The 19,734-nt window shown below is 42.1% G+C and overlaps 1 protein-coding gene across 8 annotated transcripts in view; it reads right to left on the bottom strand.

Annotated features, from left to right (window-relative positions):
• ESRRG (estrogen related receptor gamma) overlaps positions 1–19,734 on the bottom strand; it is a 693,861-nt gene that overhangs the window by 624,282 nt on the left and 49,845 nt on the right. For 3 of the 8 annotated variants that reach the window (XM_025287265.3, XM_044943187.2, XM_044943191.2), the window contains exon 1: positions 6,502–6,907. The exons of the other annotated variants lie outside the window; for them this stretch is intronic. The gene's annotated coding sequence lies outside the window, so the exon portion shown is untranslated. Of the gene's footprint in view, positions 1–6,501; positions 6,908–19,734 lie in introns of those variants that run through there. 8 annotated transcript variants of the gene reach the window in all.

The following is a 19,734-nucleotide window of genomic DNA, read 5'->3' as shown; positions in this document are numbered from 1 at the left end:
ATTTATAAGATGCAAGTAACGCTATCTATTTCAAAAGAATAATGGGAGAATTAAATCAATTATGATACCATTAAAAACACATGGCATAACGCCTTTTTAAATGGTAAGTACACAATAAAGAGCAGCTTTTATTATGTTAAAACTAAAACACAATTTTATTATTAATGATACCATGGTGTTAATAATGGTGATTTTTCAGAGGGAATCTTGAAGGTAGGATGCTGCCCCATCAAATAGCTTAGAGACAAAAACTTCTAAGAATTTCTAACACTTACTGTGCACTAGACATTTTTCTTACTATTAATACTTTCCAGGTATTAACTCAGTTATTTCCTAGGTCATCATAGTTCATGAGTGGTTGATTCAAGGCTCAAACCCATCAGTTCAGGACTAGGATGTAAAGCACCATTCAAAACGCTAGGAAAGACAGCATCTTCTAGACCAACCAGATTGCTAGTAATTTGGTACCAGTAACATAGAACTGGGGGCTTTTCTGGTGGTGCAGTAGTAAAGTATTCGCCAGCAATGCAGGAGACATGGATTCAACCCCTGGGGCAGGAAGATCCCCTGGAGAAGGAAATGGTAACCCACTCCAGTGTTCTTGTCTGAAGACAAGAGAAGAACAATGGTAACTACCCCAGCGTCCAGTGGGTAGTCTCATGGACAGAGGAATCTGGCGGGCTGTAGTCCAAGGGCTTGCAAAGAGACGGACACGACTTAGCGACTGAACAACGACAAAGTACTGAAGCCTATGATTTTTTTCCTAAACTTTTTCATTTATATTAGAGTATAGCCAATTAACATACTGTGATAGCTTCAGGTGGATAGCAAAGGGCCTCAGCCATACATATAAATGTATCCATTGATTTTCTTTTTAATTTAAATGAGTGTAGATATACTTATAACGGCACAGCTCTTGCTCACCAACATTGGGATTTCCTCTCTACGGTAGGAAAGTAAGCAGTGTATCCAAACTAAAGCTTTAGGACTTGCTTCTAGCCCTGGGTTCATCTGTGGTATGAGGACCTCAGGTGCATCAGCATTGGCATCTTTTCATCACTACCACCACCATGATCATCATCACCACCGTGTTACTATTTATTGATCATTCTTTGCCAAGCATGGGCTTTCCCTGATGGCTCAGTGTTAAACAATCCGCTCAGTGTTAAAGAATTGCCGGTGCAGGAGATTGAGTTTGATCTCTGGGTTGGGAAGATCCCCTGAAGAAAGAAATGGCAACCCACTCTAGTATCCTTTCCTGGAAAATCCCATGGACAGAGGAGCCTGACAAGTTAGAGTCCATGGGGTCACAAAGAGTCAGACACAACTCAGCAGCTAAACAACACCACCACCAACAAGCATCCTTCATACATATTTTTCTGCATGTGTTAAAGCAGAAAAAAAAAAATGCTGAAAATCATTGAGCTACACAATTCCAGATGCCGTTTGAAGACTTTCCTCATAATTCTACCCTACAGGACTCCACCACCAACCTTGAAAAGAAAAGAGGATGACAGTAATATTTACTGATATCTATCTTGTGTCAAGCATAAGATTAGGGACTTTCCATACATAATCTTATTTAATCCTCACAACAAACCTAAAATATAAGCATTATATTTATTGCTTAGTTATTGTCACTGATTTTTTATTATTTTAATCTCAGATGTACGATGAAGAAAATCACAGCTTAGAATGACTTGGTATCTTTCTCAAGGCTCACTGAGCTTCTAAATTACAGCTTGAGGATTACAACTAGATGTATATGTCTCTTTTGAGTAATATCTTTAAAATAGCCTTACCATTTACTAAACTGGCTTGTTTTCTTCCAATGTAATATAAACTCGCTCTTTTTTGGTCTGTTCACTGGAAGGCAGGAGCCCTTAAAAGAGTGCCAGCCTGGGAATCAGAAATCTCAGCTTGTAGCCCTGGCTGTACAACTCACGGGTTGTGTGACTCTGGAACAGTCATTTATCCATTTAAAATGAGCCATCTCCAGCTCTAATTCTACACACTACACTGCCTGAAAGTAGATAGCAGACACCCGTCATCACTCACATGATATCAATTCTAATTGCAGGCTTTCTCTCTGCCCTTGCAAGAGAAGATTATGGAGAGGGACCTGCTGCACAAGAGCATTTGTTGACCAGACCACCAGACAAGGGTGGTTAAGGAGGAGGTTGGCTGGGAAGTGTGAGAAAGTCATCCACCTTACAGCTGTCCTGGCCTGAACGCTACCATGGATAAACAAGAGTCCCTCTCTAGAGAATCCTGCTGGCATCTCATCTTCATTCCTTTCTGGAAAAAAAAAAAAATTCATATCCCTGTGAAGAATGTATTGCCTTCGACACGCAACTGCCAAAAACCCAACTGTAGGCAAAATCCATCTGACAAAAATCCCTTAACTGCTTTGATTCAGTTCTTAAAGGAGATTAGTGGTTGGAAGGTCACAGAGAAGCCAACCTACTGCACACTGCAGCCTGGGGTTTCAAAGCTCTCACTACTAAGGGGATCTCCGTACCTCATGCCCCTTCCCTCCAGGCCGTTTAATCAATGAATCAACAAATAGTTACCGAACGAGGCTTCCCTGGAGTCTGCAGGTCACTTCAGATGTGCCTCTCCAGTTCAATAGCAGGAGAAAGAAAAACAGATTTTTCTGACTCTTCTTAAAGTTTCCATTTATAAAACCAGGACTAACATGAAAAGACTGTGGGTCTCTTCTCCCTCTTTTTCTCTTCCCTTGAACCCTTCTGATTCACAAAGAAAAAGAAAATGCTATGGAGTTGAGAGAATAAGAAGAGATAAAAGGAAGGAAGGGAGGAAGGAGGGACAGTAGGAGGTAAGGAAGGAAGGAAAGAGGTGGGGAGACAGACCACGAAGCAGAGAATCAGAAGCTTAGAGTTCAGGAAGGTCAAAGGACACAGCAAACATGTAGACAATCTTCTCAAGATAAACCACAATGGAAAAGAATGTGTAAAAAAAATATATATATATATGTATAACTGAATCCTTTTGCTTTACAGCAGAAACTAACACAACACAATAAATAAGCATACTTCAATAAAAATTTTTTTTAAAAAAAGAAATATCTCTTTGGTAGCATGTAACTTTCATGTTTACTACCCTGTGAATTACTACTGCTCTTTAGTAGATGTGATTATCTTTGAGAACTAGTTACCACTAGTTTCAAGCTTTTAGGATTGATGTAATGATGAAGGTCTTATAATTCTAGGTGTTCTTCTGCTTTCAGCTCTGGCAACAGGATCACAGAGAAAATGCTCACGTTGCCTCAAACACCCACAGTATCAGAAATCAGAAATACACACACCAAAAAAAGGTAAATAACTTTCTAAATAATTTGCATGGAAATGAAAAAGTACATGGCAAAAAGATATTACTTTGGGCCTACAGAAAATGTTATGTTAAAAAAACGACACTAGGTTACACACTAAATCACCATCTCCCAAGTGATGATCAAGTTACTGCATGTACACCATCACTCGAGCAGGACCGGCCCATGATTGACTGTTGATCTCTGACCCAACACTTAGAGCAGGATTCTACTTCACCAAATGTTTCCTCAATCAAAAATAATAATGAAACTAGGAACAGCTTACGAAGCACTCACTATATGCCAGACATGGTGGAAAATACCTTCTATGCATCAGCTCAGTTAACCCTTTCACCTGCCCATGAGCGGGCCTGACCCTCCTCAGTCTACAGAGGACAATGTGTCCAACAGAGAGGTGAAATCACTTTGCTCCACTTCTTAAGCACAGTGATCAGGTCCGGAACAAAATCTCCAACCCAGGTCTCACTCCATGGGTTGTGCTTCTAACCACCTTGTAGCTGACACTTTACTCCTGTTCTTCGGTGTAGGGAATCAAAGCTGGGAAAAGTAAAAATACTGTATTTCATTATCATTTATCACCTCACCAAGACTTAGTGTTCCCCTGTCAGCTTCAAATTGCTCCTTTCCCTCACAACATGAATGACTACAGTTTCTTCTTTCTTTTAGATAAGCAAACCTGGTATTACAAGAGCTAACAAACCATGAAGCTATAGAAAACCATAACATTCTAAAGAATCCTTCGGTCTAAGCATGTGATGAGGCACGCCAACGTCTTAAAAAGCTCATTAAAAAAAAAGTTTAAATATAAGTACTGTCTTTACACTCATAGGCCTAAACAAAGAGTCCACTAGATAAAACTCCTGAGTGGATACAGAAAAGGCTGATGCTCTGTTATCTTACTGAACTTCTAAATTACAGCCCCCAAGCTTTTTTTCATGTGCTGATGGGGTCTATTGTAATGAAGCCATTAATAGAAAAATAAACAACCCAAATTCTATTATTCAATATGACATCTCTATATGTACAACAATGCATCTATTCAGAAGTATCTGTATGATAAAAGGAGATAAGAGATACATACAGCATGATCTTTTGTTCCAAGATGATACGATGATTTCTACCATCTGTGCATAGACCAGTTCGAGTCTATTTCACCTTGAGACATAACACACGTAGACACAGACCTTTCCTCAGGGTGCCCAGGATTGTCCAACACAGTGACTCTGAACCCCTTCATTCCTGCACACTGGGTACCAGCCAGGACCACCCTCCAAATCTGGCTTCTAAGTGTCCCCTTTCCCCCCAACTCTGAAGACTAGAGTTTCTTTTTTCATTTCCTTTAACAAACACAGCTGAGATCAGTACCAAACAAACCACAAGGGTAGCACTTGACACATATACAGTGTTAATGATTCCTGGTTGAAGGCAAACGTATGAATCTACAGCCACGCTCACGTCCAGAAACCACTTCTGTCCGAGAAATGCAAATCGTATCGCAAAGGCGCGTCCTTGTAGAACTCAGCAAAGGTCTGCCTGGGCTCCAACCTAGAGGTTAGACACGGCGCTTCTCCCAGAATCTGCCTGTGCTCATTACCATATTGCAGGAGTGGCTTCCAAAGCCAAGAATCAGTTTTCAGAAAGGCCAAGGTTCTCAAATAATCCGGAGATTTAGGAAGGCAGAGAAAAGACAGTGGCATCACATAAAAGCCAAGGAACAAAATGACCTATTCCTCCTACATCAAAGCTTGAGGACGTCTAGAGCACACTTTTAGCACGACCTTCCATGGAGGAAGCCCAGGAAGACACAGATGTCCTTTGGGTTTCTAAAAGGAAGGTACTTACCGTGAAAACCCACCAGTCACCACGCTTTGCCCAGCATGACAGTGGCCACCCTTCCCCACGGAAGCACAGCCTGGGACCCACCAAGTTTGTGGAGCTGTCTACTTGGGTTGCTTGGGAATAGGCGAGGGGGGTGAGGGGGGCAGGGTGGGCAAGGTGGGGGAGAAAAGACGGACTTTCCCTTTAAAACCGAACAGAAGCTGATTCCAAATCACATGATCTTTTACCGTAATTTCTATTAAAATCATTTCATGTCTGGTTGCCTCTGCTCTCCTGGCTCATTTGTATTGTTTACAACAAGTCATTGCACTGGCAGGGAGTGGGGGCTGAATCCATGGTTACCCGTTTTTACATTCACTAGTTAAATGGAATGCAGTCCTGCTGTGGGTTTCAGGGAACCAGCTCTTAAGAAACCACAATCCAGCTATCAATCAGCCTAATCGGAGAGAAATTAATCTTATAAACCCAAGTATTGGTACATATTAAAAATTGATGGCGAAGGGGCACGGGCTTTTTATTGGTTGGAGTTATGAAAGTGGCCAAGCTGACATTCGACTTAGAGCTTCAGAGTATTCGGTCTGTGGTCTCCATCTGACAGCCGTACACGTTGTACAGCTAAACAGCTTTCAAGAGTAACACGACCACCCTTGAAAATAAATCCTCCTTCCCCCCACCCCCACCCAATTTTGTGAGCATTTCCTTCACCTGGTTGCTCTTAGGATCCAAAGAGTGCCTGAACAACAGTTCAACCAGACTGCAAACCAGCAAAGTAACTTAACCAGATACACACAAGCCAGTAAAACATCACACCGACAGCCTTGGGTAGGATTCAATTAAGACAAAAACCCCAGTGGAATGCTCTTTATGAGTAAATTAAAACTGCAAACTAATACGTTTCACTGAGAGCAAGGACGGTCCAAATTCATTCTACTGTCCATGAATTTAGGTGGTTAATTCTTCTAAAAACATTCCGCAAAGCAAACTTGTTTCTCAAGATGGACATGCTTGGCAATTATCATTCCTAATCAAAATTTACAAGTTTTCTAGTTTAATGCCCACCATCTTCGTCCCACAAGTCACATCTCCACGCTAAATGAGAACAGCAAATAGTTAAAGCTAACATATTACAACCCCATCTACTGCAAAGTCACTGTATCAGAAGCTAGAATTGATTTGTTTCCTCAGAACGAATGGAAAATGAATGTAACAAAACGTCAGAAAAATCCCTCCTGCACTGCTAATCGGATATTGTATAATGGTTGATTGCAGCTCTGCCCTGTCCGCTCGCTGCCTAAATCGTACATACTTACACGTTCTGGGCTCTTCCAAGAGTTTGGTGCAGTTTCAAGGACAAATGTCTTAAGGAAGCCTCTCTACTGTGCAGCAGGGAGTCTAGCGCGGATCTGATGACAAGAGCGCGGTGCTAAATCTGACAACACAGAAGGAAACTTCCTGCGTGCAGAGGAGATCTTGGAAAGTCTCGGGGTTAAAAAGGCTGCTTTGAATGTGCTGGGTGATCTGCTCCCTGGTTGTGTACACACAGTAGCAGCTGATCTGTGTTTGCAGCCCTGCAGAAAGGAACCTTTACTGAAAACCAATGGTATCACATTTCAGCAGAGCTGGTGCCAAGGGCTGGAGAGCAGAACCACCTTTGACAACTTCACACAATTCAACCCAGCAGACTTACCACAGGTCACAGAGGAGTGTACAAGGCATCTCTCCCCTCCCACCCCATCCCAGGTTTCACCTCGAATAGGTTAACGCAGTTCCCTAAATACTGTTACCAGCTCGACTCTGCCAAGAGTACAAGGTATTTCCTGGACTTTTATTAAATATAGTCCCCAATCCCTGCTGTCCTGACCTACCATGGACTGTTATTTTTATAGAATTTTAAAAAATGAACCCTAATTTTTAAAAGGCATGGCTCTCTGTTATACAAAACTTCAGATCCATGGTAGGTTACTAATCCCGCGTTGAGTATTTCAGGCTCCCTGGACATTCCTCACAAATAAACCGAGGAAAAATAAATCAGGATTGGAGACCTGGGTATACCCAATTCCGAGTTCAGAAGTCAGAGTTTTCAAAGTCTTGTTTGGTTGGGGGCCATCTTTTTTACTGTTGATTCTAAACTGGCCACAACTGTAAAACTTCACTCCAGGTGGACCTACTAATAGAATAGGGCTCTTGGGATTTTAGGATCGGGCAAGCAGAGTATGAATATGCTGTTTGGTGCAGCATCACCTTCTTTACCACCCTACAATGGAGGAGAATGGAGACCTTGCCAGCTCCAAGAGTGAAAGTGAGGAGTGTAAGGGATAGAGGGGGTTTAGGGCCGGGGTGCTGGCTGCTGGGGCAAACGTAATTCAAGTCCCTGGTTAACCACCTCAGTATCTGTGTGTGCCTCAGTGTCCTTCCTGATGACAAGTTTAGGCTACGGTATATTATATGGTCTTTTCTCACAACTGCACATCCGACTTCAAAGGGTAGAAATCAGGGCTGACGGTTTAACCAAAGGCCATGTTCAATGCGTCAGGCAGCACAGGAAGTGTTCACCTGCTTCTCTGAAAGCTGGCCCATAAGCTGCCTGGGCACCTGGTCAATTACCCACATCTTTTGCTTTTCATTTTGCCCACACTACGGTTCAGATGTAATGGTCATTCCCTACCCTGTAATGTAATGACAGCTTCCTATCCTGACCCGACTGCTTTCTACCTACTTGAGATTGAGTTATTTAAAATCTTGAACTTCTGATTCTTCACCTATGAAATGGAGACAGTATATCTACCATTCAAGATTACTGGGAAGATTTAAAGAATAATATAGGTCAAGGGCTGACCCTAGGTGCCTGGTATGCATGCATTTATCAACATTTACTGTGCCCCCTCAGAACAAGGCCCAGGGCCAGAAGCAGGGGTACATGTCAGCTGAGACATGACCCCTACTCTCAAGCACAGTGCTTCCAGTGTCTTTCCTCCTTTCCTCCTGTGAGGTGTGTAGTCTCCATTACACACCAAAAAAATTTTTCAAATATTCAGTCCCATTTGATTCTATGATAATCTAATAAGACAGATAACCCTATGCCCATTTTGCAAGTGGGAAAACCATGGCTTAAAGAAGTGAGAGTCACACAGCTTGTATATAATAGCTGGGGACTTCCCTGGTGGTACAGTGGTTAAGAATTTACCTTTCAATTCAGGGGACACAGGTTCAATCCCTGGTCAGGGAACTAAGATCCCACATGCTGCAGGGCAACTAATCCCAAGTGTCAGAACTAGAGAAGGCTGCGCACTGCAACAAAGACCCAGACCAACCAAAACACACAAAAAAACAAAACCTGTAGCCCAAACTTCAATCCAAGTCTGATTCTGTCACCATACATATGAATTTGTCACATAGCATTCATTTTCTGCACAAATCTACATTGTATTGTTATCTTAATAGTTTTATGTGCATTATTGTACTTCCCTAAAGATAGCGTTGGAGAAGAGAATGGCAAGCCACTCCAGTATTCTTGCCTGGAAAATTCCATGGACAGAGGAGCCTGGCAGGCTATAGTCCATGGGGTCACAAAGAGTTGGATACTATTGAGCCTCTGAGCAAAGATAGTGTAAGTCTTTAAAGAGAGACTTAAAATTATTTTCTATTCTCTTAACAGACCTAGCCTGACACTAAACATCAGATCAGATCAGTCGCTCAGTCGTGTCCAACTCTTTGCGACCCCATGAATCGCAGCACGCCAGGCCTCCCTGTCCATCACCAACTCCCGGAGTTCACTGAGACTCACGTCCATCGAGTCAGGGATGCCATCCAGCCATCTCATCCTCTGTCGTCCCCTTCTCCTCTTGCCCCCAATCCCTCCCAGCATCAGAGTCTTTTTCAATGAGTCAACTCTTCGCATGAGGTGGCCAATGTGTTTAATATATTTTCCTAAATGTAAAAGCAACTCAAGCTGGGTTCATTTACTCCCTATGAGCACTCTCACAGGAAGCCATAGCTTCTCAACAAATAATGGTTGGGAGGTTCTTTGTTGCTGTCCAGTGTCTGTGCTATATCTTCATGAGAGCTAAGTTGCTTTAGTCGTGTCTGACTCTGTGTGACGCTATGGACTGCAGCCCACCAGGCTCCTCTGTCCATGGGATTCTCCAGGCAAGAGTGGGATGCCATGCCCTCCTCCAGGGGGTCTTTCCAATCCAGGGATGGAACCCACATCTCTTATTTTACCTGCATTGGCAGGTGAGTTCTTTACCACTAGCGCCACCTGGGAAGCCCATGCTATGTCTTCTGCTGCTGCTGCTGCTAAGTCACTTCAGTCATGTCTGACTCTGTGCGACCCCAGAGACGGTGGCCCACCAGGCTCCCCCGTCCCTGGGATTCTCCAGGCAAGAACACTGGAGTGGGTTGCCATTTCCTCCTCCAATGCATGAGAGTGAAAAGTGAAAGTGAAGTTGCTCTGTCGTGTCCGACTCTTCGCGACCCCATGGTCTGCAGCCTACCAGCCTCCTCCATCCATGGGATTTTCCAGGCAACAGTACTGGAGTGGGGTGCCATTGCCTTCTCCAACTATGTCTTCAGTTACTTTCAAATAATTATACACATGTCAAAGTTTTTAACATTGCCTCATAATTAAACCACCCCAAAACTGTTTTCTTCATTGGTTTAACATATATTCTATACATTAAGACCCAATGAATTTTGATAGGGAACATTTAATATTTACTTTTAAATTCAAACTTGATCCTTAGATATCTCATGATTTCTAGGTTCCCTTTAGTTTCGAGGTTTGACAAGTCACCAAGTATAGAATTACATTGATCATTATCTTGTGAATTAGAGCAGAACACACTGCCAACCAACCTCAGGTAAAACCCAAGCAGATTTCTGAATCTTTTAAAAAAATATACTGTCTGCACAAACAGTCCAGATTTCTTCAATAATTCTTGATCTACTGCTTCACTTTAGGTTTTGAAATGTAGTCCATTTCTGATGGAAGAATTGGCTAGATACTTATCAGTGAATCCTACATAAAAATCTTTTTGAAAGAGATCTGTATATAATCTAGAATTTGGGGTTCAATTGATGCATTACATTAATTAGCTCTGTTATATCTTGGAAATTTTTCCTTGAATGAAATTTATATCATTATTAATTAGTACTTACTGCCAAACAATGATTCCTTCAGCCTTAACAAAAACCCAGGGAAGTCTAGATTAACATCAATGTCAAGGCAAAAGTGGAATGACAGGCAGTGTTTGAGACAAAGAAATCAGTGACTGGATTCATTGTTTTTGTTTCCAAAGTCATTCACACGTGTATTTAGACAAGCTGTGGCCATCTGTAAGGGCGGGTAAATATGTTCCTTGCACACTGGCATTGCATACATTAGAATTACCAGGCTTGCTCCATTCAACTGGCCAGCTGCATACTATTTCCTGCTTCCTCCCTAAATAAAATATTATGTAAAGTACCCACCACATACTTGGTCCACACTTCTTGGACCAGAGAGGACAAGAAACACGCTTCCCAAAGACCACTCTGGAGCTAAAGAAATCGACCTCAGCCTTGGGCAGACCTGTTCAGCATGGAGAACTGCTTGACCCAGTGACTTTTCCTCACCATATAAAAATACAGAGAATATTCAAGCGCTTTTACAGCCATGAGTCTCACTCAATTCCCACAACCCTCTTGGAATCAAATGCTTTTCTTATTTACATGTTTACCGATACGACAAATTCAGAGAACTTAATAATTTCCCAAGGTCAGACAGGTATGAATGGCCCAGGAAAAATTTCAAAATGCGTGCTCAAACTCTAATTCCAATACTTTTCCACATAATTCACATACCATATTCTCTTCAGGAAGAATGTGCATGCATTAGCTTCCCTCTTTTTCCTTTTGGTTCCTCATCGTACAGATCAGTTAAATGCAGACCAAGCTCTCTCTCTCTCTTTCAAATACACACACACACGCACACACACACACACACGCACGCACATACACACCCACCCACCCATATGCCTCTTTTCTACCTTCAGCTGCCTTCTATCTTTTCTTCTCTCACATCTTGGCCAAATACTTCAAACAGAATTGTTTCTCTACATTTTTTTCACTTTCCCACTTTTCAATAATTGGCTGTCAGAAACCAAATCATATTATAGGTGATAAACTTAGGTGTACTGCTAATTTACACTATTCCCAGGTTAAGAAATATTTTGCAACCCTGTCTCTAAAAATCCTGAAGTTACTAAAAGTTTCATTCATAAATTTTTTTTAAGTCCCTTTCAGATACTCTGTAATAGTTTCCATCTATCTTTTTTAACTTCCATTTATATGTGTATTCTCTTAAACATCAACCCTCTAGAATCTAGATAAATGATAAACTATCAGTCAGTTTTATTTCCTTTATGTTACTCTCATCACTTGTTTCATAACAGCACTGTTTTTTTTGCATTTTTTTCCATCACTGATGTACAATAATTTACTCTAATAAGTAGTGCAAAATTTTATGGCCTCGCCTAGTAAAGTCATCTGCATTTAAGATTATTTTCTGTGGGGGAAAAAAAAAAGCTGGTAACTAATAATTAATCTACAAATGAAAAGTTTCAGTGTAAAACTTGAGTGTCTAAGTTTCATGAGGCTTTCATTTCAAACCCCTGAACCTGAGCTGAGATACTACTCTACACATTAACATCTCCAGTCATGGCGTAAAGGCTACGCTTATGTAAATACTTAGCTTATAGAAGAGAAATAACCCAAAGTATGATTAATTGGTTAATTCATTATTAATCAATCACTTAATTCAGAATCACTGGAGACCATCAAGGCACACTCCTTCATTTCAGAAATGAAGAAACAAAGGGACAAGGTTCTCAGATGAAGAGGACGGGCAGGTCATACTATAAACTCTGCTCAGGACCATTTTGACTGTCCCTGAGCTGAAGATCAATGTTCAGTAATACCCATTAGCTAAAAAGCACAAATTTCTAACTCTGATGGATCCAAAGGGTCCTAAAGGTATTATGTCCCATTTCTGTAACCTTTGGAAAATAAATGTTCATCCTAAATAGAACATGAATTTCTAATAACCGAATTAAACGGTTCATCTAAATAGCCAACTTTGGATTTCTCTCCACACATAATAACTTGGAAAAATATATAGCCTGTGTTTACTAGAGCGCTATAGCCACAGTCTCTAAGAAGAGCTATAACTTGCTAACAATTTTCCTGATTTATGTTTGAAAACATACAGGGCATGAAATGATTTCTGCAACCTTACATTTTCCTCAAGAACACTGGTAGGCAGAAGATAGGTTCCAAAAATAATGCTGGATTGCTTGTTGCAGCCTCTTTTTTAATAGAAATGTGTGATGGGCAATTATATGTGCTCCTCCAAAAAAAAAAGCATCATTAGATTTTTTTTTTCCTGATTAAGGAAATTTTTAAAAAAAGAAGGAAGGATAAGGATGGAAAGAGGAAGGGAGAGAGGATGGAGACGGTGATAAAAGCATCTCTTTTCATATGATGTTTACATTATAAAAACTGATTGCCTTCTTGCATAAGAAAATGCAATAGATATTCTTCTAAAGAACAGCTTATAGATAATGTATGGTTACAAACCGTAACATGCTTATACAAATGTTAGTTATTTTCTGTTATCAGTGTTTAACATATATGGAAATTTACCTCACAATCTATAATTCTGCTAATTAAAACAAGTATTTGTGAATATAAATTTTAATGGTCATAAAATCAGCCTTATTAATCTAATATATCTTAGAGTGAGATTGAATTTAAATGGGTCACTCTGGTAACACAGATACAGGAAAACACAGTTTATCCTACCACATAAGTATCAGAATAGGAGTACAAAAGTTTTTCTATGCTTCATCTAAAGTTAGCATCCTAAATTTGAATCTTCCAAACAGTCAAAGATCACTGTGACAGCTACACATATTTGCCACGTTAAAAACAAGAATTCATTTGTGTAAAGAAAGAAAAATCAGGACATTCATTAGTGAGCATCCTTTATAGGGCCCTATCCAAGTTATTTATTTTACCAGATGTGCCATCTGAAACAACTCTAAGTGTCCATAAGTAAATAAGATAGCTTTGATTCTCCAGGGTCTTGCATGTGACCACAGGAATTCTAAACGTATTTAACCCCCCTTTTGTGCTAACTATGATCATTCCCTTGTTTACACAAACAAAAGTATCTTTCACAATAGAAATATAAACAGAGGCCTGACTTAAAACTACCAATGATTCTTCTTCACAAGCACAGGTATTATTGAGCATAATGGTATAAACACATTGTAAAATAGTTTAAGGTGTACATATCAGAAGGAGAATGGGAGGAAGAATTTACATCCAAGCAGCTACGGGGGGAGTGAGCCTTCGCAATTGGAAATCATTCAGGCACTTGAATGAATGGCATCTAATTTCCAAGGAAAAGGAAACTGCCCTAGCTATGTGAAAAAGAGTCTTAGCATCACTACCATATGTACTTAGGGAATTTTTATTTAATGATTTCCAAAGATATTTCCAGTGACCTGAATCTGAAGATTCAAAACCGGAAAGTTGTGTGTCCACTTTCTATGCCAAAAGACTGAATTATTTTCTGCCATCATCTCTCAAAAGAAGGTCCTTCTCCTTGTTGGCCACCACTTACCACTGATTCCAGTACAAAACACTATTACGAATTAGGTTGAAAGTAATGTAAAGAAGATGGTTCTAGAGGAAGATACTTGAACTTTCCTGCAGCACCGTATACCATTTGCTCACCTGAGGCCATAAGGAGCATATAGGACTCCCATACAATTCCCTACTCTGATTCCTAAGGTCCACTTACTCTACTGGAATGACACTGCTAACCTCAAAAACTAAACTGTAAAGCAGAATTATTTCACAGCTTTTTAAAAACTGACAACAAAGTGACGAGAGAAAATTTCTTTGTTTGCACATGAGGTACATATTTTGACTTTATAAAGATACTGTAAGTGAATTTTAAAAAATCAAAATATTCTGAAACTAGGTAATCGTGACTTCAAAATGGCAGACTCTATTGTTCACAAAGAAATTTTCAGTTGGGTTTTTAATACCAGTGGTTCAATGGAAAGATTCGCCAACTGCTCCCTGGAGAAAAAAGAAGAGATCTGCATTTAAATAGAGATATAGTATTTCCAAATGCACAGTACCTAGAAGGCAGATACTGTCCAGGTTTCTTAGTAAGTTGAGAGTAACTCAAATGGTATTAGGTACATTTTGAGGCTGTAGCCTCTTCATTGCATAGCGCTCCATCTGTTTCCATACCTTTGCTTTTTCCTCTGCATTCTTTGTAGTATTTATCCCAAGAAGTTAAAATTAAACCTTTCTCCACTGCAAACTCCCCACACTAGCAACCAGCAATTACTAGTGTACACATCATTTCTGATGTGTACAGAAAAAGACCACAGAAGATAGGTTGGCCAGAAATGTTAAATAATTGAAAAGTATAATGACTTAATAGAGGAGTAAGCTTAGTTTACAATGCAGCCCATTTAAAGCCATAAAGATACTGTGTAAAAATTTTATCTTGTGGTTGACCATTACATATCCTATCTATTATTCAAAAGTATCTCAACATTGTTTTTCTTCATTAATGTGGCTTTTGGCATTTCCCTCAAAATCTTTCTGTTCCTAGCGTTTTCCAACAATTTTGAAACAAATACAAAATTCCTACTTTCTATGTCATAAATTTCCCTCACTGGGATAATGAGATCTCCAGTGTCTAATTGAAACCAATTTCACAGGTCAACTTGTAAGGCAGCCTTTAACTTCCTTGGATGTGATTTGTTTTGCATTGAACACAAGCAAGCACGCACAATATTAAAAAAGAAATAAAACAGGGCTAAAGCTACTTGCTTGGACACATCTGTAAACAAAAGAGAATCTCATAAATAACCTACCTTCCTGGGACACATTAAACCAGGGATTTGTCTATATTATTAAATGTCATAGGGCATCAGGAAAGTTTTGCCTTGACTGTTCAGCTAAGGTACGTAGCAAGTTCATGAAGAAGAAAAAAAAAAACTCTCTGTTTGGGGATCAATTTCAAACATAAGCCCATTACCTCCGGCAGGCTCTTGCGAAAATTCTAGCTGCAACTGAAATATCCCTGTAAACAAGGTTCCTGAGAACAGCCTCAAATATTCTTCTCAGCAACACTTTCCCTCCCAGCCCTTCGGCTGCCTGCCTACGAGGGAGGTTGGTTACACCTTATCTGGCTGTCCTGCCATCTCATGCTGATTCAAATTCAGAACTCAAAGTGAAAGATGAAATATCTTCCAGATCACTTAATATTGAAATCCTGTCGCAGTAATAAGTGGTGCTCAGTTGGAGATGGGAACATGGAACTCTCTTGGTAACCTTTTAATTTCTGAAAAAATTGTACAGAGTAAATTGAGTGACACAGACATCGTAACCAAATGGATTGACCTGCTCTATTTTGTTAAAGCACCACCCATCAGAAGTTCCCTTGGCTCCCTTGGCAATCCCCCCTTAATGAAGACTGGCGGGTTTCAGTAGACACTAGGCACTAAGATTTAAATGCTATTTTGATTTGCTGAAGAAATGATCTTTTATTGACATTCATCTCCCCAGTCAATGGACAGCTCTCTGTGTTATATGATACCATCCTCCACAGAAACACTTCTAATTCTCCATAACATGAGTGGAAAGAGTTATGAGAACTGTTTTAATAAAAAATAACAAAGCCATGCTTAACAGACAGATCTATATTTGAGAAATCATCTAGGCCTGTTTCATGATATACTCGATTCTTTTCGTATTTAAAGGAAAAGCCCCATCACGTGACTTCATCTCCATCCATATTTTCAAGTACCTTCTGTCAGCTATTCCTCAGCTCAGATCTGAACACTGTTCGAATTTCCCTCTCCTCCCTACAAGGACAGAAAACTGTTTCTCAGGTTGGTTAACTCATTTTGGTAACATCAAACCTACTGGACAGGAAAAAATAAAAAAGAATCCAGACACTCCTTTCCCATTCCCCAACCACATCCCCTGCCTTCCCCCGGAGAACTTTTCTTCCCCTTTTCTCTTGCCTGCTGCTTCTGAGTTTGGGCCTTTTCCAAACACACTCCCCTATTTGGACTTTGGGCAGCGTGAGAAACAAAAGAGAGTCTCTCTTCGAAACTAGACCAAGTCATTCAGCTGCTCCGCACCACTTCAAAACATCCCCAGGTCTCTTGCTTCTTGACTTAAAGTATTAAGCAGGAGTGTTCTGAAAAGAGTAGGAAGTCATACGTGGCCCTAACAGCTGCACTTAACTCACACGCTGAGCATTTCTTTCTTTTTTCCTCTTTTTTCTTTTTTTTTAAAGAGAGAGAAAAGGTGTTATTTTCAACATTGCCCTCTGGTTTGGAGTAGCAAAAATCACGTGCTTTAGGTGTCTGCCCGTGTCTTCTTGGGAGGCCACTGGTGCTTGGCCCTACACCACCAACCCACAGCAAACAAGCCTCCGTAGCTGAAACCGCCCCGTGTGGCAATTCACAACATCACCCGAGCAAGCACGAGAGATAAACACAGACAGAATCACTCCACAACATCGAGGCAACGCGAGGGACTTCTCCAGGCCCTTCCGGACTTTTCCAGAAATGTTCATTAAGATTCTGAAAAGGGGGGTGGGGGGGTGGGGGTCAGGGAAGGGAACAGGAGGAGGAGAGCTTGGCCCTCTGTGTCTCTCTCTCTCTGAGACTCTCATCACCAAACATTGCGGGGGAGGGGGGGGGAAGGGGTCTAGCCTGCAGATCCATCGGAGAGACTTGAGGGCTAGAAGGGGCTGGGTGGTTTGAAATACTTAAATGACGGTCGGGTGACCTCCGTGTAACTTCAGAGAGTCCCACGGGAAGGTGAACGCGTTGGGGAGACACAGAGGGTGAGGCGTAGAGGACAGGAAGGAGACACCTAGGTCTTGAGCAGCAGCAAGCACCAGAAGGATTTTTCCAGCCCACGACAGCGGTCCTCAACTCCGGACACCACCCTCTCCCCAACGACCCCCTGCCCCGATCCCCTCGTCCCCTAGGGCCCCCACCCCTACTCATCCCCCACCCCGGTCCAGGCGCCCTAACTCTGCCCTTACTCTTTGCCACTTTCCCAAGCCCTGAAGTCTCGATCCAGGAAGGGGGATGGGAGAGGTGTTTTAAAGAACAAATCTCATGGAAATGAGAATTGATCAGTGTCTCTAGCACACACGCGCTGACAGTTTTGCAGTCATGGTAAGGCGAGTCTACGACAGAGGGACAGTACTCATGGTTGTGTTATGGAGGGAGGGATTGCTTTTATTTTTTTTTTTTCCCCTCCGAGAGACTCTAAACAAGTGAAGGGGGGAAGGGGGGGGAGCAATAGAGATTTCCACCAGGAATGCAAATCAAGGATGCCCCCGATGCAAATGTCTGTCTCCAGATGTTGATGATAAGGGTTTGGACCAGTTACCTTGGCAGGGTCAGAACTGCAGCAGGTTAAGCAGGTGAGTCGTCGGGGATTTTAAAGAAGCCGAAGCCGGTCGCTTTGGCTGGGAAAGTCTACAAAACCCCCATGCAGGAACATTGCACATCTTACACACGCCTCCTTTAACTGGGCTCCCGCGACCTCGGGCGGGCGAGGGGGTGCCGGCCGGCGCGCCGGGGCCAAGGGCACGGCCCCCCGCTGGGCCCCCGCGGGTGCGGGGCCGGCCTGGGCCCCGGGGTCCGCGTCCCGCGCGGCTGTGCACTCACCGAGCCGGGCGGCCAGGGGCCGAGGGGCGCCCGCCGCTAGCCGGAGCGCCCGGGCGCCTCCCTTTGCTCTTGGTAGCGTCGGTCCGCACTCCCTGTGACCCAGGACGTCATGATGCCTGTCTGTTTTCTCAATGATAACTTGGCAGAAGAAGAGAGAGGCTGCCAGGTTCTCCTCGGGTGGTTACGTGGTATGTGCACGTTTCTGTTTGCATGCCTTTCTCTCTCTCCCTTTTGCAAAATAAATATCTAGATTTCTCCAAAAAAAAAAAAAAAATCCCGGCACTGTCATGATTTGATTGCATTATTGCGTTGGCATAATTGACGCCTCTGGGTGTGTATTTATGTGTCTGTGCGTGTGGGTTTTTTTGTGTGTGTGGGTTTTTTTTTTTTCCCCCTTTAAATCCTGCTGCTGTTACTGCCGCCGCAGCCGCCGCTGCCGAGCGGAAAGCAAGCATGCGTTCATCTTTTGTCTTTCATTTTACCTTCAGGGTGACATTCAGTGCCAACGGCTCCCTTTTGACCTTCGCCAATCCCCGGCTGGGCAAAAGACGTTTGGGGAAACTTGGGGGGAGGGGAAAGAAGCGCCCCTCGGCCCCGAACGCTGGGGTCTCTGTTCCTTCCAAGGCCAGACCCCAAACCATCCCGATCCACCGCCCACCCCTGAAAAACCATTTTCCCTTCTACCCACCGGGCCCAGGCAGAGAAGCGGCACCCAGACAGCAAGGAGCATCCACCCAGGGCCAGACATTCCTGTTCTCGGCTGGCACTTGCTGACTTGCATCTCTCAGTTGCATTCCCAGCGTGTAGGCCTCTCACAACTGGAGCTATTTTTGTCTCCCAGAGATGTTCCTTAAAGCCCTTTAAAAATGGGGGGGGGGGGGGGCAGGGAAGAAAAAGAGAGAGAAAGACAGAAAAGGGCCAACTCCCTATTTGAGGGGCTCTCTGGACACATCCAGAAATTTGGGGGTGCTCCCGGACGTCTGACCCACAAGGGGAGTTTAAAAGGGCAGAAAGGAGAACTACCTTTTATTTGAATTCTTCTACAACAGCAAGAAAACTTTTTTTTTAATACCAAGATATTATTGCTGATCATTCACTCTATGTGTCACTTCTCTCATGTTCTCTGGAATCAGTAGGGAAGGTCTCAAAAAATATTCCTTCATGTTTGTTTCTGCAAACATGAGAATGTATTTAGATGGTGTGTCTACATGACAGGTAAAACGGAGGGCATGTCTTTTTGTAATCTGTAGTTTACGTCACTTGTACATTGGTATGTTTTACGTAGCTTCTGTTAATCACAGTATTGTGTACGTTCATCACTACGGTACTAGGCATTGCTGAAAAATAAAAATCTAGCATGAGGTTTGGCAAATACTTTGCCCTTCTTTATCACTAATTCCCCACTTGGGGTAGTAGAATGGGCTTAGGATTTTTTTTTACCCGCCCCCTCCCCCCCAAAAGCCCCTGTTGACCTTGGTCACCATCATGAATAAGTGAAGTCACTGATTCAAATTCCTAAAAGATGACAGCAGAAGCCAAGTTTGCAAAATATTAAGCATGGAGGAGAGTGTCAAATCTGGATGAGTTCAAAAGTTTTTCTCCCCAATCTGAGAAAAACTTTTGAACTCATCCAAAATAATCTTCAGCTGCTGTAGGTTTAAAAACAGTTTACCTATTTGAGAGGTTGGCTCCATGTAATGAAAACAGCAAGTCAATTCCTAGGGCTTTTCCATTTCAACTCACAGATCAAGAATCACTAGCAAATTCCAGAGGGAA

This window comes from Bubalus bubalis, chromosome 5 (genome assembly GCF_019923935.1).
Source record: "Bubalus bubalis isolate 160015118507 breed Murrah chromosome 5, NDDB_SH_1, whole genome shotgun sequence".
NCBI classification, from domain to species: domain Eukaryota; kingdom Metazoa; phylum Chordata; class Mammalia; order Artiodactyla; family Bovidae; genus Bubalus; species Bubalus bubalis.
Note: the sequence above shows the minus strand (reverse complement) of the source record. Positions and strands in the feature narration are given on the sequence as shown.